We start from the raw sequence: 27,490 nt of genomic DNA on the forward strand, positions 1-27,490 counted from the left end.
TTCAGAATCAGTTGAAACTTGTCAAAGGCCTGCTCCTAGGTCTTTGTCAACCCCATAACCTGGTAATTAAATTAGGCTTCATGGTGCCAGTAATTTTCAAAGGACAGGTTTTTCCAACTGAATCAGCAAGCAGCAGTGATGCCTGTTCTCAAACGACCATGGACTCAGGGTATTGAATCAGTCTCTTAGTACTGAGCCTGAATCTCTTGAGATTTCTTTTCCCCAATGCCAACCTGAGAGAGATGGGAGAGTATTAGCTTCAGTCCCCTACAACTTCCTATGACTGACTAGTGGATTTCTTACCCCCTCATCTGGCCCTTGTGACAACGCACGGAGCCACTGGATTTGGGAGAGCCCCTACAACAGTCTTGGGTAAATCAGTATTCATCAGCTCTCAGAAACGGAAGTGTGGGATTGTGTTATGTTGTTGTGCAACAAAAAGCAACCACGCAAGCAAACCTCAGACCGCCAAGCAGAGCCTATTCACCCAGGGAGTTTCAAGGGGTTTGTGTCCCCAGGGACTGAGCAGAACTCAGAGAAAAAAGTCAGCATCCGAAAGCCCTCAGTGATGCACAGGAAGCTAGGAGGAAACAGTCAATGGCGAGTCATCCTTGATTTGCAGTCAGAACATTAGAGCAGGAAGGATCTACAAAGGTCAGCCAGTTCAACTCCTCCCTTTACTGATACAGGAACCGGAAATCCTGAAAGGATCAGAGTCTTACCACAGTGGGCGTCAAAGCTGGAATCACCACCCTTCTAATCTTCTCTATGTATAGCTTTAACAGTTTGCAAACACTCTTACGTGCTTTAATTTCATCTGACGCTGTGAGCAAATATTTACGATTCTTCCACAGAAAGACCAAATGAGGACTGTTCGGCCTCCTCTTCTGGGAAGAAAATAAGAGTATTTTTCTAATGGAATTCTTGTTAGGATCAAATGAATTCATAGTTTTGGGATTCAAAAGGCTATATCCTTTCCCTCCCAAGTTCTGAGAAATTAAGGAATGGGTAAGAAGAAATAAAAACAGATTTGGGGCTAAAATATCAACTTTATCACTGATAAACTCTATATTGGACTCAGTGGTTTATGGGTAAGTAAACTCCAGGATTAGTGTACCCACACAGGCTCAGGCAGGCCTCCCAGCTATCCCTGTCAATAGTAGACAATGGGAGAGCAGAATCTAAAGATTGCTTGGGAGGAAGCTGCCTGCCATAGAATGAGGAGACTGAGCTCTATGTTCCTGTTACTACCCCCAAATCACTACTGAGAACTTACTCCTACCTTCTCCCACTCTCTTCACCACCACCCTTCTTCCTGGGGAAGAATGAGTCAGAGAGTAGGGAAAGATCAGAAATCGCAGGTGAGAGGAACTTCTTCTATATGGGAGGAATCATCAAGGATGAGGGGGAATCTTTTGGTTGGTTTTTTTTTTTTTTTTGGTACCAGGGATTGAACCCAGGGGTACTTAACCAGGCACATCTCCAGCCTATTTGTTGTTTATTTTGAGACAGGGTCTCGATGAGTCACTTAGGGCCTTGCTAAGCTGCTGAAGCTGGCTTTGAACTCTCATTCCTCCTGCCTCAGCTTCCCTAGCCACTGGGATTACAGGCATGCACACTGCACCTTGCAAAAATAGTTATATTTAAGAAGATGGAGGAATAGGGTAAGGGGAGAGAAATAGAAGCTAGACTTAACTCTCTCAATCTGCCTTATTTTCCATATTTGACTTTGGAATGAAATCTTTGCTTTATATAATTATAAAACAAAATTTAATAACAGTAGGGGCAAAAAATTCTGAAAAGTTGAAAACGAATGGATCTGATTGTGAATTGGTCATTTAAACATACAAAGAGGACTTATTTCAAGTAAATTTCAGATACAGTAAACTGACTCTATAAACCTCCCATAGCACATCCTAAAGATGAAAAGGAAAACCAAGCTAGTTTGCTAGGACTGCCCTATAAAAGGACCACAGATTTGAGGGCTTAAACAGACATTTATTTCCTCACAGTTCTGGAAGCTGGAAATCTAAAATCAAGGTGTTAGCAGGGTTCGTTTTCCTCAAGGTCTCTCTCCCTGGCACATAGAGGGCCATCTTCTTGTGTCTTCACAAGGTCTTTCCTCTGCACGTGTCTGGTCCTCATCTTCTCTTCCCACAAAGACACTCGTAATATTGGAGTAGGTTCATCCTCATGATCTCGCTTAAAGACCCCATCTTCAAATACAATCACCTTCTGAGATACTTTAGCATAATCAATGTGGGGGAGGGGACACAATTCATCCCCCAAACTCTGAAGAAATCTGAAAATTGTATTTTATGTTATAGTGGTAATATGGGTATTAATGTGTATAATTTGAATTTTAGCACCAGCTAAGGCCTCACAGAACAGATATAAACTATCCCTGATTCCCTTCCTAAATTTCTGACCCATAGCATTTTGAGCAAAATAAGAGTTGCTTAAGCTGCTAAGTTTTGTGATAATTAGTCATGCAAGAACAGTAACCAAGACAGAAGTATTTGTCCCTACCCCCAACCCAAAAAAAAAAAAAAAAAAAAGGATCTGCCTCTATATGTAATTCTAATTATCAGTTTGAAGAATTATGGAACATGTTAGAGGAACTTGACACCACATAAATGTCAAAAAAATATATCAGAATAATCCAGAATGTAGAAATCCCTGCAGGGCAAATGATTGAGCCTTTTATTAACAATAATGAAAGTTGGAAGAAGAAACAAAAAAAAGAATGGGAGTTTTTAGGTTAAATAGACTTGCAGGACATAATCAACCAAATGTCAATATGCGTATATGCGTATAGGCTTTATTTGGATTCTGATTCAAAAAAATGAAAACAAAAAATGATTATGATAGGGAAATCTAAATACTGACTGGATATTTACTGGTATTAAAAATGTGACTAATCTTGTTAGGTTGGCTGTTACTGTGGTTATATTTGTTTAAAAGAAAAAAAGAGTTCTTATGTATGTGTGCCTGTGTGCACACACTAGGGATTGAGTCCAGGCCCTGGTGTGTGCTAGGCAAGTGCCCTACCACTGAGCTACATCACCAGCCCTTTTTAAAATTTTTGAGACCTGAGAGCTAAGTTGCTGAGGCTGTCCTCGAACTTGCTATCCTCTTATTTCAGCATCCGGAGTAGCTGGGAACAAAGGTGTGTGCCACACACACAGCAATAGTTTTATCTTTTTTTTTGTACTAAGGATTGAATCCAGGCATGCTCTGAGCTACATCCCTAGCCCTTTTTTATTTATTTGTTGTTGTGGTGGTGGTGGTGGTGGTGGTGCATGGGGATTGAACCCAGGGGCTTGTGCATGAGAAGCAAGGACTCTACCAACTGAGCTATAACCCCAGCCCCTAGTTTTTATCTTAAAGAGATAAATGCTGAAGGATGTGGAATGAATTTATTTACTGTATGGGTTTCTTGTCAAAATAATCCATGTGTTTTTGTAATAATGAACAGAAGTGGATAGAGAGTGGAGGGATATAGATTCCACAAGTTGGTCATGGGTTGATAATATTTTAAGGAGGATGATGTGAGCATGGGAGGTATTTTACTATTCTAATTTGTCTGTTTCAAAATCTACAGGACTGGGGTTACAGCTCAGAGGTAGAGTGCTTGCCCAGCAAGTGTGATGCTCTGGGTTCAACCTTCAGCACTGCAATTTTTAAAAAATATACCTAATATAGACAGCCAGGTGTGGTGGCACCCACACGTAATCCCGGCTTCTCAGGAGGGTGAGGCAGGAGGACTGCTTGAGCCTACAAGTTCTGGATCAGCCTGGGCAGCATAGTGAACTCTAAGATATACTCCCTTCTTGGAACTCACAGTCTCAGCAACTTAGCAAGGACCTAAGAAACTTAGCAAGTTGTCTCAAAATAAAAAATAAAAAGGAATAGAGATGTGAACCAGTTGTTAAGCACCCCTGGGTTCAATCTCTAGTACAAAAAAAAAGTACAGCTGACCTGCAGGAAATTTGCCCCCTGGATTGAACTGAACTGTTCAAATGCCTTGGCCACGAAAGTCCTCTTAGGAACTTCTTTGATAGTGAGTCAAATTTACATGGCATCCACAATTTCTACCTATGAGTGTTGCTATAAATCTAGAATTTCTCGATGTGGTACTACTTAGAAGTTTTTCTGCCTTTTCCATGAAGACTGACAATGTGACCAGCTTTCCCTTGGGAAGTGAGCATTTCATCTGATTTTCTTGCTGTCATGGCAAGATCTAAGTTTACCATTATAAAAATCTGTCAGAACCATATATTATATGATTCCATTTATATGAAATGTCTGGAATGGATAAATCTGTAGAGACAGAAAATAGATTAGTGGTTGCATGGGCCTGGGAAGCTTAGAGGGAAATGAGAGTGATGGCTTTGGGTATAGGGTTTCTTTTGGGGGTGATGAAAGTGTCCTAAAATTGTTTGTGATGATGGTTGCACAACTCTGTGACCCTGCTAAACCCATTAAATTTTACATTTTAAATGAATGATCTGAATGGAATGTAAACTATATCTCAATAAAACTGTATTACTAAAAAAAAAAATACTAGGTGACATTGAGGAGGACACATACATGGCTTTGCTACACTAACAAACCATCTTTGTATTACTGAGTGGGAAGAGTCTGGTCTCCTATCCTATCTGCTCCTACCATATACACAGTTTCTATTTTGGTCCTTTTTATAGTCTTGTTATAGTTTGTGAGCAACTGTTAAATCAAAAGCCACAGTGAGGCCATGGTTACAGCTTGCCCTTGTTTTCAATCAACAGTAAACATGACTAATGTCACTATGGCTCAATTCAACCACACACGTGGACTCAGGAAGCTCTGGACATGTGCTCGGGCTGGTAGGGCCGACCAGCTGGAGAGACAGTGGTTGGCTAAACTTGGGCTCCAGGGCTCCAAGATGTTGGTGAAGGCTGGGAAAATATCTTCCCCAGAACTGCGGGGTGGAACATTGCTATGGAAGTACCCTGAGGGAAAAGAGCATTCTCTGGCTTGGCCAGGAGATGGATACCAGCTGGGAATTTGTGAAGAAAGTCGATTTTGAGCTCAGCATTTCCCTAATAAGCATCCAGTTCAGCAACCTCCTTCTACTTTGCACTTCCCAAACATGATCCTCAAAGGAAGCCATAGCAGGCCCTTAAAGCCAGAGGAGTGGGTGCTGGAGGCTGATCTGTGATGAAGTGACTCTACAGGAGAAGGGGTGAGGCCAAGGACACCAGAACATGAGACAACTCTCCACTGTCACAGTAACAAGGGCCTGTGTTGGTAACCTTTGTTAACCCAGCTGGGCCACATACCCAGATATTTGGTCAGCCATTATTCTGACCTCATCCTTTTGGTGGAAGACCCGAATAGAACAAAAGGCTGACATGCCACTCCTACCCCACAAGAGCAACTTCTGCAGCAGAACACTTTTAGGACTTTATTGGCAACATCAGCTCTTCCTGGAAGACTGCCTCTGGGCTTAAATTCTTTCTAGAGTCTCCAGCCTCCTGTCCTCCCCACATCAGATTTTGAATCTGTCAAGTCTCTACAATAGTGTGAGCCAATTCCTCAAAATATCTCATTATATCAACACACATTCTATTGGTCCTGTTTCTCTGAAGAACCCAATACAATTGTATTTCACCTTCCTCAGGACTGTGTCTGGGAGCTCTGACCTCAGGAAAAGGAGAACAGAAGACAAGTCATCCAGAGACAGGAGGCTTCTGGGCAGCAGCTGAGGTCTCAGTGCAGTGACTCAGGACACATAGCTGTTGAGAGAGTGGTGTTAGAAAAGGGGGATATGAAGACCCATACTTCTCAGTTATGCCCTTGACTGGGATGGCTTGGAGAAACATGGGTTTCCTAAAAGAATAGAATAAGTCCTGTCATGTTGGAGGCTTGATGTAGATAATACTTCTTCCAAGGATCATCAGACCCAGGTTAGCTTTCTAAGTAGGGGTCATTTTAAATGTCTGACTTTTGTAGACAATAATTTTTCCCCCTTTTTTTGGTACTGGGATTGAACCCAGGGGTGCTTAACCACTAAGCTACATCCCCAGTCCTTTTTTATATTTAATTAGAGACAAGTTCTTGCTGAGTTGTTAAGTGCCTCACTAATCTGCTGAGGTTGGCTTTGAAATTTTGATCCTCCTACCTCAGCCTCCTGAGTTGCTGGAATTACAGGCATGCACCACAGTGCCAAGCTAATCAAACATTCTTTAGGCAGGGTACTATTAGACACCTCTACATTTAGCTTCTTAAGCAGTGGAAGCTTGTTCTCGAATCTTTCCTAACAAGTAATGTCACAATTTTTAAATTAATTTTATTTCATTTTACCTGATTTTTTTTTTTTTTTTTTTTTTGGCATTAAGAATTGAATACAGGGGCACTTTACCACTGAGCTACACCTCAGACCTTTTTTAATTTTTTATTTTGAGACAGGGTCCTGCTAAGTTGCTGTGTCTGGCCTCAAATTTGTGATCCTCCTGCCTCAGCCTCCCAAGTCACTGGGATTTCAGACATGCACTGCCATGCTTGGCTAACATCATAGCCAAGGGTTCTTGAGAACCCTCAGACACACAGGATAATACTTGGCAGTCAACAGGGTCCGCATTATGAAATAAAAAATAATACCCAAGTGGTCATTTTTACTGCAAACTATGAAATACTTTGAAATTACAGAAACATACATACTCTGAAACAGGAGTCACTCTGGTAAAAGAGAGGTGAAAGGGGCTTTCTCAGTCCTTAGGAGAACAGGATGGGAGCTCCCTGTGAACAGGGTTGTATGATATGGAAGCACAAATGAGGAAGCAGGGAGCAAGGTGAAGGCCAGTGTCGGCTGGAACAGGAAAGTTATCCAGAAAAAAAACACTGCTTGGTTTTTGACGACATTTCCTTCCAGTCCCACCCTGCCCCAGAGCCCAACCAAAACCAGGGTCATGAGTGCTCTCACCCTTCAGTCTCTGACACTATATATACTGTCCACACTGTTCCTTTGGCACACTGTATGATTTTCTGAAATTGTAAACTTTTCTGTGCAACTATCCTGATGTCCCAGTCACATTTCGGGTTAGACTTTTTCTTCTGAAATACTACATCCTTAATGTAAGAAGATAAAACAAACTAAACTTTTTCTATTTTTTTCTTTCTTTTTTTTCAGACAAAGGAAAAAGATGGTTCATCCTTTGCTAACAAAGGAGAGAAACACAGGGGACTCCTGTCCCAAAAGCTGTGATTCTGCCCATCCGCAGGAACAGGGAGCTTTTAAAGAGGTGATTCAGAGAAAATGAGATTAGGGAGGAGAGATCAGGAAGGAGAAGATTAGGGAGGAGAAAGTTAGGGCACAAACTAAGTTTTTTTGTTTGTTTGTTTTGAAGGTACTGGGGATTGAATCCAGGGCCTCACAACATGCTAGGCAAGTGCTTTACCATTGAGTCACATCCCCAGCCCTACACTAGCTTTTGAAGCACAAAAGGAATTAATATATGAAAGTCAGTGTTTATGAAATAGTTGAAGTATAGAAAGAACAGGCATGTAGACTTGGGTCTTCTGGAGTGACTACCTGAATACCATAGAACTGACCCCTCCTCCAGAAGGTGCCAAAGTATAGAAGGTGGGAGATCAGCAGGCTATCACTGAAACTACTGAGCTCATAAACACACTGCAGTTGCTATACTACAGAAAAGTGGAAGTTGCATCTGGGGTCGCACTCTCGTCGCCACTGACATAAAGCTTGACTAAGCAAGCCAAGAAAAGATGGCCAGTAACCTCTGCCTTACTTCTACCTTCTGAAATTCATACAGTTGTGTTAGCTGCACATCCCCAACTGCAAGGGAGTCTGGGAAATGTAGTTTTAAACTCTCCAACCTCTGCAGCACTGTGAGGTACCCTAGGAAGAGGTAGGATTGGATGCTGAGTGCCAACCCATTTCCAACGCAAGTGGCAATCAAAATTGTTATCCTTGCACTGGCTCAGGGGTAATTTTGTTGGTGGTCTGATCAGCTCCATCCAAGATCAATGGAAGAGTTTACTGTCCCTCTCCTCCCCACTATACTACTAGGGCCCCACTTTCTTTCTCAAGGTCTGACGAACATTCCGGGATGTTGCAAGGAGGGATTGTTCATATGTAATGGGGAAGACTCAAAACCCCTCAGTTCTGCCTGTCAGACAATAATGTCCTGGCTGCTGTCAAGTATAAGTCCTCACCAGCCATTTGCCAAGAGGCAACTAGCAAGGCACCTTGGCACAGGGAGTCTAGGGTTTTCTCAAAGTGACTGGCACTCAAACCTAGCCATTTTCTCCTATCTCCATCACCCCTCTGCTGTATCACTTCCCCTCAGTCTAGAGAATATTTTTCTAACCTAAGTAGTGAGTTTTGCTTTAACTTCTGATATTTTTGCCTATATATTTTACCTATCAATCCTCTCCTCCAGTACACTAAGAACCTTGACCAATGGTTTTCAATTTTTAACCTTCTGTCCTAAAACCCTGCTCCTCAGTCTTTCTTCCCCTGTTATTTATTTATCTATTTATTTATTTCTGCAGATTAAACCCAGGAGTGCTTAACTACTGAGCCACATCCCAAGCCTTTATATCTTATTTATTTTTTAAATTATTTATTTATTTATTTATTTTTTACAAACTGCATTTTGATTCATTGTACACAAATGAGGCACATCTTTTCATTTCTATGGTTGTGCACAATGTAGATTCATACCATTTGTGTAATCATACATGTACATTGGGTGATGATGTCTGTCTCATTCCACCATTTTACATACCCACCTCTCATTTCCCTCTATGTAATCTAGAGTTCCTCCATTCTTCTCTAACACCCCCCCCCCCCATTATATATCATCATTCATTTCTCAGGGAAAACATTCGACCTTTGGCTTTTTGGGATTGGCTTATTTCACTTAGCATGATATTCTCTAATTCCATCCATTTATCTGCAGATGCCATAATATTATTCTTCTTTATGGCTGAATAATATTCTATTGTGTATATATACCACAGTTTCTTTATCCATTCTATATTTTAAATTTTTATACAGGGTCTTGCTAAGTTGCTTAGGACTCTCTCTCTCTTAGCTGTCAGTCATTTGCATCTTTCCAGTCCTTTCCCGAGTGGAGAGGTTTAAGCTACTACTTTCAGACACTAGACTGATAAATGTATTATATAATAATATTTCATTTAATCTCTGGGACAGTCCTGCAGAATAGCACTTTAGTTCTCATCTTGCAGATGAGGAAACAAAGAGTTGGGAAGGTCACACCACTAAGAATGGTAAATCCAGGACTGGAGCCCAACTTTGGTTGTCAGTCCCAAATCCTTCGCACATCTTCATGATCTGGTGTCGTTTTATTCTGCCTCCCTGCCCACAGGACAGAAACCTTCAGATGGATAAACACAGTAACTGTGGGTACACTGAAGAGACCCCACGTCAGATGCCAGCCTCCAAGTCAAACTTTGTGGGACACATCACTCATAGTCAATGGACTGCAGAACCACTGCTTCAACCCAAGGGCTCCTTTCTTCTGTGCAGATCTGTGTATGTCTGGGACATTCTTTTTAAAAATGAGCTTGGTGGGAATTTACGGTTTCACCCTGAAAAATCCCACCAAATTCCCAGCAAACCCAAAATTGTGTAGGTTGTAGGGAAGAGATGTTATTTTTGGCAGAAATAGTCTGAGTCCGGCAGTAAACTTCTAAAAACATAATAATAAAAGTGCTTCTTAACATCCTGTGTTTTTTTCCCTTCTTTTGTTGATTTTTGAGCATTTCTTCCCAAGCAAGGAATTATGCAATAAGATTTGAAAATTGCCAAAGTTTGTTTCATTGTTAGTTTTATTTGGTTCCTTTTCTATGTTTCTATGCACTTTATCTGCTTTAAGTTTTAAACCTAGGAACTGAAATACTGAGAATGACCTACAAACCATATGGGGCTAGGTAACAGTTTCCAGGAGTAAAGTGAAACTCTGAAAAGTCTACCGAAGTCCTACATGGTCCCCTCTCCATGGGTAGGTAAGCCTTAAAACTAGGAATATGAATAACTGAGATAACTGGTCCTTTGTTCTTCATCTGAGACAAAAAGTTTCAGGTTCTTGTCTTTCTGAGTATCTTCAAAAACTTTCATTCCTGCTGCACACGGCTTCATATACTTGTAATCCCAGTGTCTTGGGAGGCTGAGGCAGGAGGATCACATGTTTGAGGCCAGCCTCAGCAACATAGTGGGACCCTGTCTCAAAATAGAAAATAAAAAAAGAACTAGGGTGGTATCTCAGTGGTCAAGTACCCTGGGTTCAATCCCCTGTACCAGAACAAAAAACAAAAAGAAAGCAAAACAACAACAAAAATCCCAATCAACCAAATAGCAACAAAACCCCTTCCTTTCCCTATTTCCCAGGAAAGTCAGTCTGGTAAAAGAGTTAGGTGTGTGGACCTTTGAGGTATATCGTCTCATCTAGATCCTAGTTCTGCTTCTTCCTAGCTGCATAATCCAGGGCAAGTTACTTAACCTCTCTTGAGCTCAGTTTCCTTATCTGTAAAATGGGAATTAAAAAGCACCTACTTCCTAGGGCTTATGTATAGTAAATAAATTTAATACATAGAGCAGTCTTTGGTGTATAGTAAGTGCTTGATTAAAGTTGCTCTTTTTTTTTTTTTTTTTTTTTTTTTTTTGGTACCAGGGATTGAACCCATGGGCACTTAACCACTAACTCACATCCCCGGTCCTTTTTTATATTATATTTTAGAACAGGGTCTTCCTAAGTTGTTTAGGGCCTTTCCAAGTTGCTGAGGCTCACTTTGAAACTGTGATTCTCCCGCCTCAGCCTCCCAGGCTGCTTTGGATTACAGGTGTGCACCACAGCACTGGCTAAAAGTTACTCTTCTTATCATGAAATTGATTTGTCTTGCGGTGTAAATTAGATCACAATTATGTGACTATGTTTACAAACATCCTTCAGGATTCTAGAGTAGTAAATGGATTCAGAAGGCCCTGGTCCCTGGCAAAGATGGGTGGTAGTAATAATTTGTTCCTTATAGGAAATATTTATTATCCTTGCAGTTAGGACTCCTTTACTGGTCCACATCAAAGATTAGAATACAGAGGCGACCAAGTGCAGTGGCACTCATCTGTAATCCCAGTTACTCAGGAGGTGGAGTCCTGGCCCTACCATTAACTAGCTGTGTGATATGGAATAATTCTCTTGTCTTCTCTGAGCTTTAGTTCTCAACAGTAAAACAGAAGTCTTGGACAAGAACCTTGTGGTTTGAGGCTTCCTAGATCCCAGGGAAATCTGCACACACCTCAGAAAGCAAAGTCAGTTGAAGTATAGAAGCATGAATCAATTTTCTAATTCCTTGTGTCCAAAGCCTGAACCCAAAGCCAAAGCCTGCAGAAAGGCAGCAAACTGAGATTCTGTACAGTCCCTGAGGGTTACACTCATTAACAAACATACTCTGTGTATGTGGGGAGGTGGGGCGGGGGGGAGAATGTGGAGACAAAGTAAATATTGAGAACCCTTGGCCGAGTGATTATCAGTATTTACTTGATATCAGGAAGATCTAGGTTCAAATTATAGCTGTGCTATTTACTCTTTGATGGCCTTGAAGAAGTCCTTGACATCTCTCACCCTCAGTTTCTCCACCCATTGTAGTCATAATTAAATGAATTTAAGTCCATCAAGCCCCCAGGACAGTTCGGAAAGGTTAAGTCTTTTTTTGCGGTGCTGGGGATTGAACCCAGGGCCTCATGCTTGCAAGGCAAGCACTTTACCAACTGAGCTATCTCCCCAGCCCTAAGTCTTTTTTTTTGTTTCTTGCTATACTGGGGATTGAACTCTGGACCACTTACTACTGAGCTATTTACCTCCAGGCCTTTTTATTTTTTATTTTGGGACAGAGTCTTGCTAAAGTACTGAGGCTGGCCTCAAATTTACTATCCTCCTGCCACAGCCTCCTGAATCCTTGGGATTACAGGCATGTGCCACCTCTCTGAACCAGACTAGGCTCTGAATTATCATTAATTACTGCTATCATCAACATTCTAGCAGCATCTGCTGATGGGAAAAGAGGATACAGGATCAGGTGTGTGTGGGGGGGCTCAGAGTAAGGAGACTAAACCCAGCAGGTTAGACTGGCTCTGGGAAAGATAACCAAGTGGGTTGAGTAGATAAGATAGGATCTGGTTTACAATTAGTATTTTCAGGGAGCAAATTAAGAAGCAGGAATGACTGTGGGAGTCCAGATGCTGGAATAAAGTCACTAAGTGGCTCTTGAGCAGTTGACTTATTCTCAGCAGAGTCCCAGGCAGTGGATCTGTGGAAGGACAGAAAGGAATGTGCGGAACTGGTGAAGAGCAAGATATTGTAATTGAACCCCAGGTAAGGGGCAGGGCTCCAGTCCTCACTAGGAAAACTTAGGCGCAAGGACCATCTAATTAACTAGGTCACTGCAGGACGGAAGGTGGAATGGAAGAAAAAGGAGTAAAAGCTGTGATGAGGGAGACCTCACAGGTTTTCAGAGCTTTGCTGTGCCCAGTAGATAATTACCAGGCTGGTAGGGCTGAGCCTCCCGTCTTAAACAGAGCAGTCATGGCCACCAGGGACTCAGAATGTGTGCTGTCCTGTGCCAAATCACAGCTCCTAACAATATGATAATCTGTTGTTCAAGGAGGCGAGATTGGTCAGTACATGGCAATCCGAGGCAGACAGGCACATGGAGAAAATTTCTCAACAAGACAAGAGCCTGTACTTGGAAGAAAAAGACATTTCTTATCTGCTTAGAATGCATATGTAGTTTGTTCTTGGAAAAGAGAGAGCCTAGGTTTATTCCAGCTGTCTCCTCAGTTTTATAACAACTGCAGAAGCAAAGTGTAATGGAAAGGTTGGAGTGTTAGAGTAAATAAAATTACTTGGCCTGCAGATCTTGTGGAATTTCCCCAAATAGTTTGCCAAATATGAAATACTCTGGGCTCAAATTGGGATTTTTTCCCCCCTGCTTCTTTTAATTTAGATAAAACCCTGAATACTTGAACCCTGTTATAAATTGTTATCAGCAGTCATCTGAAAGTTTATGTTTCAGATTTCCTATCACGTTTTCCTCACTCATTTGGAGACATGCAACACTCATATGAGAAAAAAATGAATAAATGAAGACAAGGGATGTATGGCAGTTTTCCTAAATTTTATAGATTTCTTTTACCTGCTCATGAGATTTTATCAGCTTTTGGGAGTATAATTTAAAATATGTATTGCTCCCCTATAAATTGCTACATGATTTTGGCCTTGGCTTTTTTTTTTTAATCTCTTTTTTAAAGTTGTTGATGGACCTTTATTTTACTTATTTATTTATTTATATGCAGTGCTGAGAATCGAACCCAGTGCCTAACACATACCAGGCAAGCACTCTACAACTGAGCCACAACCCCAGCCCCTTTTTTAAATCTTACTGGGTTTTTTGTCTGTCACCTTTGAGTCAAGGATCTATAAAAGGGTCATCCAGCTTTAGTTGTGTGTCATAAAATTTCATCTACACCTCAACTTCGAAACAAGTTCCCTAAAGGAATTAGCTCTATCTCCTTGTTAATGAAATTATTGACAGCAGCAATGACTATTTTTAAATTTTTTCTAATAGGAAATTTTTCAAAGAAGCCTCTGATTTGGAAATGGGGGAAGCTGGCACATAACTTTATGGGGTGAAATCCTTTCAGTACAGATTACAGATTTGGTTTTTGTTATGGTTTGTTTTTTAAGCATTCATAGTCACCAACTAATGATTTTTTTTTTTTTTTAAATTTATTAGGCAGGCACTGGACTGCATCCCCATAATCCCAACTACATGGAAGGCCGAGGCACTGAGGATCTCAAGTTGGAAGTTAGTCTAGGCATCAAAGTAAAAAATAAAAAGGGCGGAGGGTATAGCTCAATGGTAAAGCACCGCTGGGTTCAGTATAATAAAAAAAAAAATTATTATACTTCTGATAGTATAACTATATCTGAAATATCTTCCAACTCTCCTGGCACAAAAGTTTCAACCTAGGCACAAGATCTGAGAAGTTAGAACTAATGATTATTCCTTTTCAGATTTTATCAAAGCCTGTTAGAAAAACACTCACCATTAGATTGTTATTTATGGAAGAGTAAAAGCAATGTAGGCATCAAGTTTTATATTAGTAAGCAGAATCTGTATTTTTATTCAGTGGTATATAGATTTAATTTCTTTAGCTATTAATGGAATATGAAATGTTCTCAGTAGTTATTTTGACTTCAAGTTGGCTTTCTATCTTCATGACCTTTATTAGACTTAACTGGGCTACAAGAAAATTCCCTGATGGCCCTGATACATTGGTTCCACATTCTCTCAGAAACCTTTATAAGGGTCTATTCTATTGGCAAATCAAAATATGATTACTTAAAGCCTTGTTAACATCTTGGTCTCAACATTTCCATTGGTCTTACCTTTAGGCTTTGTCATTATAAACAGATTCCATTTTGGTTCTGTTACAAATAATTTTAGTTAGGAAGTAAATATTGGTACAGATTCATTATTGGTTGTTAAGTTCTATTTGCAGATAACTAAAAAATGAACAAGAAAGAAACTTTTTCTTTAAATTTAATTTAAAGAAATTGGGTCTTAGTTGGGCATGGTGGCACATGTGACTTGGGAGGCTGGGGCAGGAGGATTGTAAATTTAGGCCAGTCTTAGCAACTTTTTGAGACCCTGTTTCAAAATTTAAAAATAGGAAAAAAGGGCTGGGGATATAGCTCAGTGGCAGCGGGCCTCTGGGTTCAATCCCTAGTACTGGAAGACAGAAAACAAAAAAAGGCATCTTGCTATGTTTCTCAGGCTTCCCCAGTTTCTGGGCTCAAGTGATTTTCCTGCCTCAGCTTTAGGAGTAGCTGAAACTAGCCAAATAAATTTTTTTTCCATTTGAAGAGTAAATCTAGATTGCCTTGAGTTGTCATAAAAACACATTTAAAATAGCATTTCCAGACCAATGATGAGTATGTCACAACCAGGGATGATTATTGATTAATTCTGTGCTCCTGAGGCCTATTTAAGAAAAAGCATACACTCACATCGTAAGGGGGAAGAATCCTAAATTGTGTGAACATATTGTGTGCATTACTGTGTGTACATAGCAGTCATGAAGTACTATTTTTTTTTCATTGTGACATATTATTTTTAATTATTATTTTTTTGTTTTTACAGACTGCATTTTGATTCTGAAGTACTATTTTGGACACCTCAAATCTGAGAAACTTCTAAAGCAAGGGATCATATCAGAGATGCCAAAGACAGGGAAATGGAAAGAAAAAAGTGAACTGAAAAAACCCGACGGTATTATTTCTTTCTGTTCAGTGTTGATAAAAATGGTAAAAAGAGGGTTTTATTACATATAACTAAAAAGAACCAATTAAAGTGTGGAAAAAAACTGTTCCTTTGCATAGTCAAATGATAGGCAGGGGAATATAATGTCACCAGAAATTACTATAGCAGATTTCAATAAAGGACTACAGAACAATGAAGCCTTGTTAATCCCATACTGGGTTATTCAAATAGTGTGTAATTCAAAGCAATTGCTGCTCCCCAGGCAGGAATTTACAATTGCCACATTTGAAGGGAGGATAATGTGTCATTCCAAGGGGAAACCAGGTCTGGAAAGGGCCTCATGGTTGGAGAACCTCATGTGTCCCAAAACAGCTCTGAAGCAGGCCAAGTAAAACAAAGTGACTGAGAACCGCCCTGTGAAGTCAGTCAGCTTCACACTCATCTGTATTTCCCTTGCTCTCTCCTGCCTTTTTGTTGAATGACAAAATGTTCCCAAAGCAAGGAGCAAGAGGGGAAGGCAGATAAATTTAAGAACTGGATAAGTTATCACGTGGAAAGTGAATCTTTTGCTTCCTGGTAAGGGCTTACAAGTTTGCTCATGAGAACTTCATCATACGTGTATGGACTGTGTGTATAATTAATTAATAACGATAATGAACACAGAGAATCCTCCCTGGGCATGAAAACACTGGCCTAAAGTCAAAATGAGTCAACTCTTGCAAGAGGAGGCTTGAATCATAATGCATTTGGAACAATCTTGGTCAACAATTCTTCAGAGAACAATTCTTCAGTTTTATGCTGTCATTTTCATCGAATTACATGTGAATGGCTTATAATTCCATGAGTCTTTTTTTTTTTAATATGTGGTGCTGAGGAGCTAACCCAGTCCCTCGCATTTGCTAGGCAAGCACTCTACCACCGAGCTACAACCCCAGCCCCTCCATGAGATTTTTTAAAAACTAGCTTCGATTTCAATGACTGATCAATCTATGCTTCCAGGAACATCAAGCTGTGTCAGTCTCCCAACAACATTCTGTGAGGTCATGTTAAAGTGCTCGTTCCTGTAAAGACTAGTTATTTGGGTAAAAAACAAAATTTAATTAAAAGAGAGAGAGAAAACAACAACAAACTTTGAGAGTGAAGTCCTATGTAGAATCCACCCTTAAATGGGGCAGGCTATTTTTGACCAGAAACTGTTAAGATGCTTAGTAAATAAGAAAGAACCTTAGTTGAGACAAATGATTCTTTTAGGATTCTGAGCTGCTATAATACGTTATAGCAGCTTGGAGCATTAAAAGGCTGTTATGGAACCAGGCACAGTGGTACACACCTGTAACCCAGCAACTCCAGAGGCTGACGCAGGAGGATCACAAGTTCAGGGACAGCCCAGACAACTTGGCGAGACCCAGTATCAAAATGAAAAATAAAGGGCTGGGGAGATGGCTCGGTCGGTAGAGTGCTTGCCTTGCAAGCGCAAGGCCCTGGGTTCGATCCCCAGCACCGCAAAAAAAATTTAAAAAAAAAAAAAAAAGAAAAGAAAAGAAAAATAAAAAAGGCTGGGCTGTAGTTCAGTGGTAGAGAACCCCTGGGTTCAGTCCCCAGTATCTACTTCCCACAACCCGGAAAGGCTGCTAGGGAAGAGGCATTTATTGTTTACCAAATACTTATCTATCCAGCCCCATTTCTTTTTATAATCACTGAGAGACTGTTACTTCCAGGTTGAAGCACAGAAGAGCAGGTGTAAATTCTCCGTGTATTTTCTTCTTCTATTGCCAGGATGGTGGAGGCCATAGGCTGTAGTAAAACAGCTTCAAATGCCAGACATTGTCATCCAGGGCTCTTGAATAGAATTCCCTTATCTCCACCTCCTACTCCACCACCAACTCTGTTGGTTATATAAGGAAAGCAAGACATAAGCTTCATGTGTTGAACCAATCCTGGGGTTCATTTGTAGGCCAATACAGCAGCTTTTCTGCTTTTTGTTTTGTTTTGTAAAAACTTAATTCCATCTGAATAAAGCCTGAGCAAGCTGAGTAACACAGTCCTTGAGTGAGCCACTGAGGCTTTGCTGGGTTACTTTACCAGGTTGTTCCAAATGCTTCTGCACTCCCCCAGTTGTACCTGTTCCTTCAGGCAGTGGTGGCTGAGGAGTGAGGAGGAACCCTACTCAGTTGGGGTTGTTCAGCTGATGGTTTCTCTTCCTATTCACCAACCTCCTCTTGGGATTTTAGGCTTGCTAAATACACAGTACACATTAGCAAATTATTCATTGTGGTTTTCATTTGAGAGAGCTAGTTTCCGCTCCTAAGAAGGCTCTTAACAAAACAGGAAGTTTTTCTTGGATGTAGAAATGAAACCCTGCCTTTTGACACTAGTTTTTTACCAATTTCTGCAAATCTGTTTTTCTATTTTCCTCTCAGAGGGTGGAGCAAATAGAACAGATTAGATAAAACCAGGAAACACTGATTGGTATTAAGTAGAGTTAGGGCTGACAGAGCTGGGGAGCCATGCAGGGTAAAATGGCAGCGTACCCAAGCCAGAACACATCCTCCAGCAGACTGCTTTGACCCCACCCACCTCCACCCCACTCGTCTTTGACCCTGGGGAAGAGGTACAAAGGGAGACCTTGAGCTGGGACTGTAGCTCAGAGGTATAGTGCCTGCAGGAGGCCCTAGGTTCAATCCCTATTATCCCCTGCCCCTCCCCCACAAAAAGAATTCTATGGGCAGTGGTCAGCCCTTTATTTTTCTTCTTCTTTTTTAGTACTGGGGTTTGAACCAAGGCTATTTTACCTCTGTGCTTTATCCCCAGTTCTTTTTATTTTTTGAGTCAGTCTCACTAAGTCCCCAGGTTGTCCTCAAACTTTCCATCCTCTTGCTTCAGCCTCCAGAGTCGCTGGGATTACAGCTGGCAGCCCTCCTTGCCAGTAGCCCTTCATGAATGTATCACAGCTGACATTTCTCAGAACATTTTGGTGTGTCCTTTCTCCTCCATGGGGGTAGGGAACGTGTGTGTCTTGTTCTCAGTTCTGGCCACATGGTGCCCAAGAGTACTTGAAGGGATACAGGAAGGAATAATTGATTTCATAGTTATCTAAAAGTGGGGGTGGGGATTGTAAACACCAAACACAAATAATTTTTCAGCTGGGCATGGTGGCACACAATGCAGTAGTCCTATCCCTCCTCCCCACTATAGTAATTTCCATTTTATAGATGGGAAATGGAAACATTAAGAATTTTAGTTACGGGCCTGGCACTGTGACAGTGCTGCAGCAGGAGGATCACAAATTTGGGGCCAGCCTCAGCAACTGAGTGTGACTCTCAGCAACTCAGCTAGACCCTGTCTCAAAATAAAAAGGGTAGGAATGTAGCCAAGTGGTAAAGCTCCCTGGGTTCAATCCCCAGTACCGTAAATAAGTTTAAAAAATTTTTTAGTTATTTGTTCAGGTCACACTATAGTCAGTTAAAATGTGAACTAAAATCCAAATCTCTCAATTTCTATTTTCTTTCAATTGTATGACAGGTTAAAGTCTTTTCCCTACCCTACCTAACACACAATATTATAGGCCATATACTATCATTTAATGTAAATTACTACTGGGAGATTTTATGTTATGGATATATGCATTTTTATTAGGAAAGACATCAGAATCTTAAGATCATTATCAGCAGGTGATGGAGTCTCATGATGGCAATTCTTAAGTTCTTAGTGATTCATATTTTCTGCTAACCAAAAATAATAAATGGTATAAATATGCCTCTAGTTTTTATCATTTTATTTCTTTCTACCATTTCTGCAGTACTGGGGATTGAATCCAGGACCTCCCACAGGCTAGGCAAGCACTCTACCACTGAGGTACAACTCCAGCCCCTTTAAAATTTCGAGGCAGGTTTTCATTAAGTTAGGCAGGTTAGCTTCAAACTTGCAATTCTCCTGCATCCTGAATAGCTGGGATTATAGGTGTGTACCACTATGCCTGGCTAACATTGTTTTTACATAAAAAATTCAGTAGGCTTGTAGCGCAGTACTTTGAATTATTAATTAGGTATGTTTGGAGTGGTGAACCACAGGACAGGAACTGTGGCAGAGACTGCTCTTCAATCTGCACTCTTTTTTTTCTTTCTGTGATGGGGTATTGCTATATTGCTCGTCTGGTCTCTCAATGTAGAGAACTCAAGGCCACATGTGCCACATAATAGCTTTTTTTTTTTTTCCTGGGGGGCAAGGTACTGGGAATTTAAACTCAGGGGTACTTTACCACTGAGCCACATCCCCAGCCCTTTTTATTTTATTATTTATTTATTTATTTTGATTCTTCAGTTATAACAGCAGAAGGGATGATTTATTGTACACACATTATACTGGCCACAAGTGAGAAATGAATTAGTCCAGAATGCCAAAGGTCCCGGGTTAAGGACCAACAGGGGCTGTTATGAGCAAGGTGGGTCTTCTCTTAGTAGTGGTCTTGGTGACGGGATGACGATATAAGTTCTAAATCCACTGAGTCAAAATCTGTGGACAGTAGCAGGCAGTTCAACAACTTGTACCAACGTCCCCAGCCTCTAGCATTCCTTACTTCTACTCCTTTGGCCTCCACGGTGCACAAGCTAGTTTACTTGGACCTCTGCCTCATCTTTCTTTTTTTGCGCTTCAGCCTGCGTATTTGCTTCTTCCTCCACTTGGCTCTCATGGCGCAGAGGCTTCCAAATTGATGGCGCTAAGGCCGAGAGAGTCTTATTTTTTATTTTGACACAGGTCTTGCTAAGTTGCTTAGGGCCTTGCTAAATTGTTGAGGCCCTGCCTCAGCCTCCCAAGTTGCTGGGATTACAGGTATGTGCCACTGTGCCAAGGCATAGTATGAATGCTAGATATATTTCATGGTTTTGAGCATTTCTTCACAATTTCTGAGGTCATTCTCTAATTCCATGGTCAAGATACTTGATATTCATTTTGCCTATTTTTCACGACTGTAATCCCAGTAACTCCAGAGACTGAGACAGGAGAGTCACAAGTTAGAGGCAAGCCTGGGCCACTTGGTGAGATCCTGTCTCAAAGCAAAAAATGAAAAGGACTGGGGATTTTGCTCACTGGTAGAGCATCTCTGGGTTCAATCCCCAGTACCACAGACACACAAAATAATTAATTAAAAAAGTAAATAAAACGAAAAAGAATCTGGTTGTTTTCTATTTTTCAAATGAAGAATCTGAAAAGTTGCAAAGCAGTGTCAGGATTTAAACCTCCCTCTATCTAAAGCCAGAGCCCATTTTGTTTCCAGGACTCAGTAAGCGGAGTTGGTTGAGGCTGGAAAAATCATTTGACAGCATTCCAGGACAGTCAACATCTTCAATGAGTAGCTTTATTATTGGCTGTAAACAGTTGTAAATTTCCAGAACCACTGGGCACCACCCATATTAAAATGTTAATTACTAACATGTCTCATAATGCCAAATGCAAATGAAAGGTGAGTTAAAGTTCCAGTGTAATTCTGTCTTTGGCTCTGAGAAAGATTTAACTTTTCCTAAATGACATTTGGTCAGAGCTTTCAAATTTGACCCCTTGTCATTTTGTGAAACTTCTCATTATGGAGAAACCATCAATGGTTGATGCTACTATGCTTTAAAGCCACTTTTAAAATGTGAAACCTATTCTGAAGGAGAAACTGAGGGTTCTCTAGGCCAAGTTTTGCTGAAACTGTTACAGAAGACACATGGGCAACTCTCTAGTTCTGCTTTGCTCCTTCTAAAAGTTCCAGAAACCCTAGCTTATGGTGAGGTGCCTTTCCACAACAGCAGACTTAAAAAAAAAAAAAAAAATCAAAATCCTGATCTGATGAAAGAGGTTCATTTGTTTGAAGTGGCTGCCTCTCCACTCTTTAGTAGTCTCCTCCCCCACATTGCGTGTCTGTGCCTTTGATTTATGACCTTCCCACCCACACAAGCCTTGGTTCTGGAATCCTTCAAAGAAGTTAAGGTGTAAACCAGGAGGAAGCTTTTAATGACAGGAACTGGTTAGGGTAGAGGGTGGGGGTCCAGAGCTCTGGAGAGTCAGAGGAAAAGCAATGAAAGATCACGTGCTTGCCACAGGGAATGAGCACATGGATAGGGAAGGTCTTGGCTGATTAAAGGACTGCTGAATGTGGTTTTGCCAATCCAGACAGAGCTTTTGGGTTGTAGCAGTTTCCAGCAGGAAAGTTCACGGCCCGATGTAACCAGGATGGCCAGCATGTGAGCCTCCCCTCCTGCTTTGTCCAAATTTCTTTATATGCTTGCACAGATCTCTGTGTTCCCAGCTCTAAGACTTGGGATTTGCTGTTATCCCCTGGAGGGTAAATAATAGCAGCTGCGGTCTTCTGCCAGAAAGAACTTGCTCCCCAGCTTGGAGACTCAGTTAATGACAAATGCAAAAGGCTTTCTAGAGAACATCAGATACCAACCTTTGGTAACTGAGACACCAAAGAAATGTGAGCTATCGCAATTTTCATAATTATCATTATAGCAGGGATAGGTGGGCTTTCTTGAAAAAGAAGACTTAAAACTGATGGCTTTGTGCCTGAAAGGAGTGCCGAGATTCTCCTTGAATACACTTGTGAAAAAGTGCTTAACTCAAAAGTTCTTCCTTTGGAACATTTCTGATGGAGCATTTAAGTTTTAGGCTTGAGAGGCAGCTTCAGGTTTAATTATGACTGTCAGTTATTATCAGCGTCAGCACAGCTTTCTCTGGAAAAACAGGGATAATCCCTTCCCCTTATTGGACATGTTTCTGAAGTACGCAAAATGCTGAGTATAGTGTCAAGACCTTAATAAAAGGTTAGCTGGTAGCTGTTCATGAGAAAAATAATCTGGTTTAGTTCTGAAGCAATAAAAGGAGACAAAAGTGATAGAAACAATAAACATGGGGACATTTAGACTAGAGGGACTCATGCGTCAGAAGTAACTAATGCTTTTCTAAGGTAACTGGGCTTCTTGGAGAACCCAAAGGCAGTGCTGTTTAAGTACCATCAATGCAGGAAAAGAACTATAGATGGTCTCCTAGACTATCTGGAGAGAAAAGGAATCTCTTAGACTGTTGTCAGAACAGAGATTCAAGCATTGTGGCCAAACAATGCTAGAAATGGGTGAAAACGGATGGGTACAGGATTCTGGGACCTGTGACTCTTATTGTAGATTGTAATTCATATGTGTTATATAGTCAATATGCCGCTTTTAGTCTTGCACATTGATAACTTAGATCTTTTTTTTTTTTTTATTTTTTTTTTTTTTTGCGGTGCTGGGGATCGAACCCAGGGCCTTGTGCTTGCAAGGCAAGCACTCTACCAACTGAGCTATCTCCCCAGTCCAGATAACATAGATCTTTTAGTGCAAAATCCTCTGGGCTAAAACAAAGTAGAATTAAAATATTCAAATTTTATGCTTATTTTTTACCATTTATCTTCTTAGATCTTGAATATTAAAATATTGAGAGTGCACAATTATATGCACTGGGAAGAATAGATGGAAATTTAACATGATCCCTGACTTCAGAATTGGCATGAATTGAGTCAGTAAGATGGGACTAGATTAGCACTATATCTAGGCTTTTATTCTTTACTTTCTGGTACTCTTTAATGTTCCTTACATTCCCCATTAGATTATGATTAGGATACTGGAGCCAAGATGAGTTTATTTGGCTTCAATCATGGGTAGAATTGACTGGATCTATTTATATTCGAAAAAAGTCAGGGGTTGGGGTTAGAGCACTTGTCTAGCATAACCAGGACTCTGGTTTCCATTCTCAGCAACCCCCAAGAAAAAGTTTGCATTTATTGAGCCCCTACTATGTGCCAGGCATCCACATTACATGCATTAGCTCACTTAGTCTTCAGAGGAACTCTGGTACTTAGGATTATATCAGGCTCATTTTACAGATGAGAAAAATTGCAGCCTAGTGCATCTCTTGGCTAAGAAAAAACAAGTAGGTGTAGGCAGGGGTATGTCTCTTTGACTATAAGGAAAAGTAGAAAAACAAATCACAGTGGAAAGGTGGAATGAAGTTTACATTTTTTCCCTTCCAGCTTAGCAAAGATAAGCTATGCTTTTGTAATTCAAAAACAATGCACTAGAGGGCGCTGAATATACAAAATGTAATAAATGTTTTGATAATGCAGTTCCCATAATGGTGCAAGAAATACAATCAACAATGGATTTGAACCAAAAGGCCCTCCCCCAAGAGTATAAAGTAGTTTATGCAAACTGAGAAGCTACATTTCTATCTCAGTTAAAAAAAAAAAAAAGGAAAAGAAAAACAAAACCTTATGCTTTATATTGAGCAATTCATAATTTGCCTGATAGTAACTGCTTTTCAAACTGTCCTTCACCTAGGTGTTTTCTTTGATCTGGAAAGGGTAGGGTAACCAGGATGAAAATAAATTTTAAATATACCACTGAGACATTTTGTTTTATCTTATAAAATTTATTTTAGCAAAGTAAAACATGCATTCTTTTAAAAGAGAAATAAACAGATTCAAATGCAAGAGAAAATGGAAAGGAACAAGAAAAGATCTTATCCTCAAACTCAAATTCCAAAGACAACATCTTTTTAGAGGTAAGACCATTTTCTAAATGTTTCTATTTATTTATTTAACAAACTGACATTGTTTTCCTCTGTGAAAATTGACGGTTAACAGAATACCTTTCCCTTTTTAAAAAAATCTTTGTTCTAATTGGTCATACATGACACAGTATAATGCATTTTGACACACTGTACACAAATGGAGCATAACTTCTCATTCCTCTGGCTGTACATGATGCTGAGTCACATCAGTAGTGTAATCATACATGTATATAGGGTAATAATGTCTGTCTCATTCTATCCTCTTTCCCATCCCCACCGCCTCCTAGAACACCCATTTATTTTTAACAAAGATTTATAAAACAATTTTTATTGTTTCCATTATTACAAAGTAATAACATCATTGCTGCAGAATGTATTAAAAACAAATAAAAAGAAGTAATAAAACTCTTCTTTATCAGTAGGGTCTAGTGGCATGTTTGTAATGTCAGTTGCTGGGAGGCGGAAGTTGGAGAGGATTGTGAGGTAGAGGTCAGTCTGGGAAAACAAGAAAGACACCCCACCTCAACAGAAAATGACAAAATCTTCATTATTCCAACAGTTCTCAATTTCCAGAGGAAATTATTTATTTATATTTTTGGTACTGAGGATTTAACCCAGGGATATTTTACCACCAAGTTACATTCCCAGCCCTTTTTGAGACAGTCTCACCAAGTTGCTTAGGGCTTTGCTAAGTTGCTGATGCTGGCCTTGAACTTGTCATCCTCCTGAGCTGCAGGGATTACAGGTGTGCACCACAACACCCAGCCAGAGGAAATTACTTTGTTGTACATACAATTTTTTCTTATAACAATGAGATTACCTTGTATGTATTATTTCTTCAAACCATGCATGGTATCCATCTTTCTACATCATTAAATATTTTTTCTTTTCTTGTTCAGGGCTGGGGATTGAACCCATGGCCCCTCAAATGCCAGGGAAGTGCTCTACCACTGAGCCACAGAACTCCAGCCCTCATTTCATTTTTCTTTTACAGTTTTACTGGGATGTATATAACTTCAAGTATATAAATCTTGTATAGATGAATTTTTACATTACATAGAAATATGTAACTTTACTCCATACGCCTTTCCCAATCAGTGCAGCCTCAAACCTAAATGCTCTTCTAATCTCTATCATCAGATTATATTAAATTATGTCTAAACTTCATTAGCTTTTCCATTTAACCTCAAAAAGATGAGTTAAAAGTACAAGGAAACTCCAGCTCTTCAACTGGTGTGGGGATCCAATAATTTTACTTCACAATGTGAATTTTGGTTATTTTTTATTTTTATTTAAAAAATATTTTTGGTTGTAGATGGATACAATGCCTTTATTTTATTTATTTATATGTGGTGGTGCTGAGGATTGAACCCAGTGCCTCACATGTGCTAGGCAAATGCTCTACCATTAAGCCACAACCCTAACCCCTTGAATTGTGGTTATTGATAGTTGGAGTTCTGCAGGGATTTGTAGAAAGCAACTGAAAACAAAATTAACAATAGTGGGAAGGGAAAAGTTCTATTATTCCTCAATATTTCAAGACTCATGGATCATGGAATCACAAATTTGTAGTCTTTTCTTTCTTGTGGGAGATAATAACCTTCTGTATGTTTTACTCTTTATCACTTCCCTATGAATTATCACAGATAATTAACAGAACTTAAAAAATAAAACCTAGGATTTCTCTCACTTGGGGGGCGGGGGGGAGCCGTGATGGAGAATGAACCCAGAGGCACTTTATCTCTGAGCTACATCCCCAGTCCTTTTTTGTATTTTAAGACAGAATCTCACTAAGTTGCGTGGGGCCTTGCTAAATTTCTGAGCAGGCCTCTAAGGATCCTCCTTGTCCAGCTTGTTTTTTTTTTTTTTTTTTAAAGAGAGCCCCCTGATCTGTAAGCTGCTTGGCTGGCAGCTCTCCAAACTCAGTTTGATGTTCAGGAAGCAATGAAAAACAAATTCAAAGGGGGAGAGAGTGACTGCAGCATAGTAAGAGCTAGGAAACATTATGGCTTACTGTCAGGCAAAAGCCTAAAATGCAGGTGGGAAGGGGATGCACATCATCTTCATCCATTTTCCTCGTGGGGAAAAAAAAAAAACAGACAAACAGGATTATGTTACCAAACTTTGGCTTCTCCATCACCCTTAGATGATATTCATTCAGTAAAAAACCCTGGAAAAAGGGTAAGTTAGGTTGAATAAAAGGGGACTGGGAGTCTAAAAGGCTAGGAAGTGCCAAACACACTTAAGAAATGTATACAAACACCTGCTCCTGAATTACCACTGGGAGAAGACCACAGTGATGCCCTCTTCCATGGACACGGTGAATCAAAAGCACTTTTTGTTAAGTAATACATTGAAGAAGGGCTTAAACAATGAGATCCTGGACAAATCGCTGTAGTTTTTCCTTACTTTTCTTTCTTTGTGATGCTACGGATTGAATCCAGGCATCCTGCATATTAAATTTAAGCTCTACCACTAAGCTATATCCCATAACCCCAGACCCCTTATTTTATTTAACGATTTTTTTTTTTTCCAGATACTGGAATATACTGTTCTAAAGGCTCTGCATGCATTCTCATTTGATCCCTCAAACTAATCTAACAAATGAAGAATGAGGCTTAGAGAAGTTGAGCAGTTTCAAAGAAGTGAAGAGTTGGAATTCCAAGTATTTTGGTCAGTCCGATAGCAGGGTCATTATTGCTTCTGCCTCTCCTAGCTGAGTAGTATGAAAAGTCACTTTTTGTGCAAACGGGGGAGTGTACTGGGGATTGAAACCAGCGGTACTTTACCTTTGAGATACAAGTCCAACCCCTGCCCCTCCCCCATCTTTTTTTTTTTCCCCCCCAATTGAGATGGTCTAAATTGTTTAGGGCCTTGCTATATTGCTGAGGCAGGCCCCAAACTTTGGATCCTCCTGCCTCAGTCTAGTGCGCTGCTGGGATTACAGGCGTGGGCCACCTTGCTCTGCTATTAACTTCCTTTCAGCAATAGACAGTGGACAGACTGGCCACCACAAGGTTCGGAAGATAGTGGCTGAGGCAGGGTATCAAAGAGTGAATGAACTACTTCAAAGTCAAGGAATGTTGGAGGTGACACTATCTTTTTTCTGGAGGGTACCGGGTGCAGAAAGAGTTAAACGAAGAAAGAGAATTAGGAAAGAACCTGAATACCGTTAAAGCCCTGAGTTCGTGAACGGAAGTGGGCCTGAAGGAAGCTCGCCCTGCACAAGAAGGCAAGCTCGTAAGGCGGAAGTGCGTTTCTGGCATTTCTCCAAGATAACGCTGGTGCTGGGGGAGCTCCTGCCGCAAAGCAAAGCTGAAATGCCTGGTCGGCTTTCCTTTCCTCCGACCCCAAGGACAGGATCAGATTACAGTTTACTCCTGGCGGCCTGCGGGTTAAGCCCTAGGATCTTCTGGCCTCTGGAGCCCAGAATTGCGGTTTACATGGCGCTCTCCTGGGACCCGGCTTCCGGTGCGGCCAGCCTGCTCTGGGCGGCACCCCTTATGACTGAGCAGCTGGGGCTACGCCCTGTCTGTGCGAGCGACTGGGG

General features: G+C 40.6%; 1 protein-coding gene and 1 long non-coding RNA gene across 4 annotated transcripts in view; one reads left to right on the forward strand and one right to left on the reverse strand.

The window, feature by feature from the left end:
• LOC124990998 (uncharacterized) overlaps positions 1–27,490 on the reverse strand; it is a 60,802-nt gene that overhangs the window by 17,754 nt on the left and 15,558 nt on the right. Inside the window, exon 2 of one of the 3 annotated variants that reach the window (XM_047561615.1) lies at positions 23,792–24,435. The exons of the other annotated variants lie outside the window; for them this stretch is intronic. The gene's annotated coding sequence lies outside the window, so the exon portion shown is untranslated. Of the gene's footprint in view, positions 1–23,791; positions 24,436–27,490 lie in introns of those variants that run through there. 3 annotated transcript variants of the gene reach the window in all.
• On the forward strand, positions 12,261–16,017 carry LOC124990999 (uncharacterized). Its single transcript, XR_007109856.1, has 3 exons — positions 12,261–12,401; positions 13,822–13,893; positions 15,232–16,017. It is a non-coding gene; the product is annotated as an uncharacterized LOC124990999 (long non-coding RNA).

Source organism: Sciurus carolinensis, chromosome 8, assembly GCF_902686445.1.
Source record: "Sciurus carolinensis chromosome 8, mSciCar1.2, whole genome shotgun sequence".
In the NCBI taxonomy this organism is placed as follows: Eukaryota; Metazoa; Chordata; class Mammalia; order Rodentia; family Sciuridae; genus Sciurus; species Sciurus carolinensis.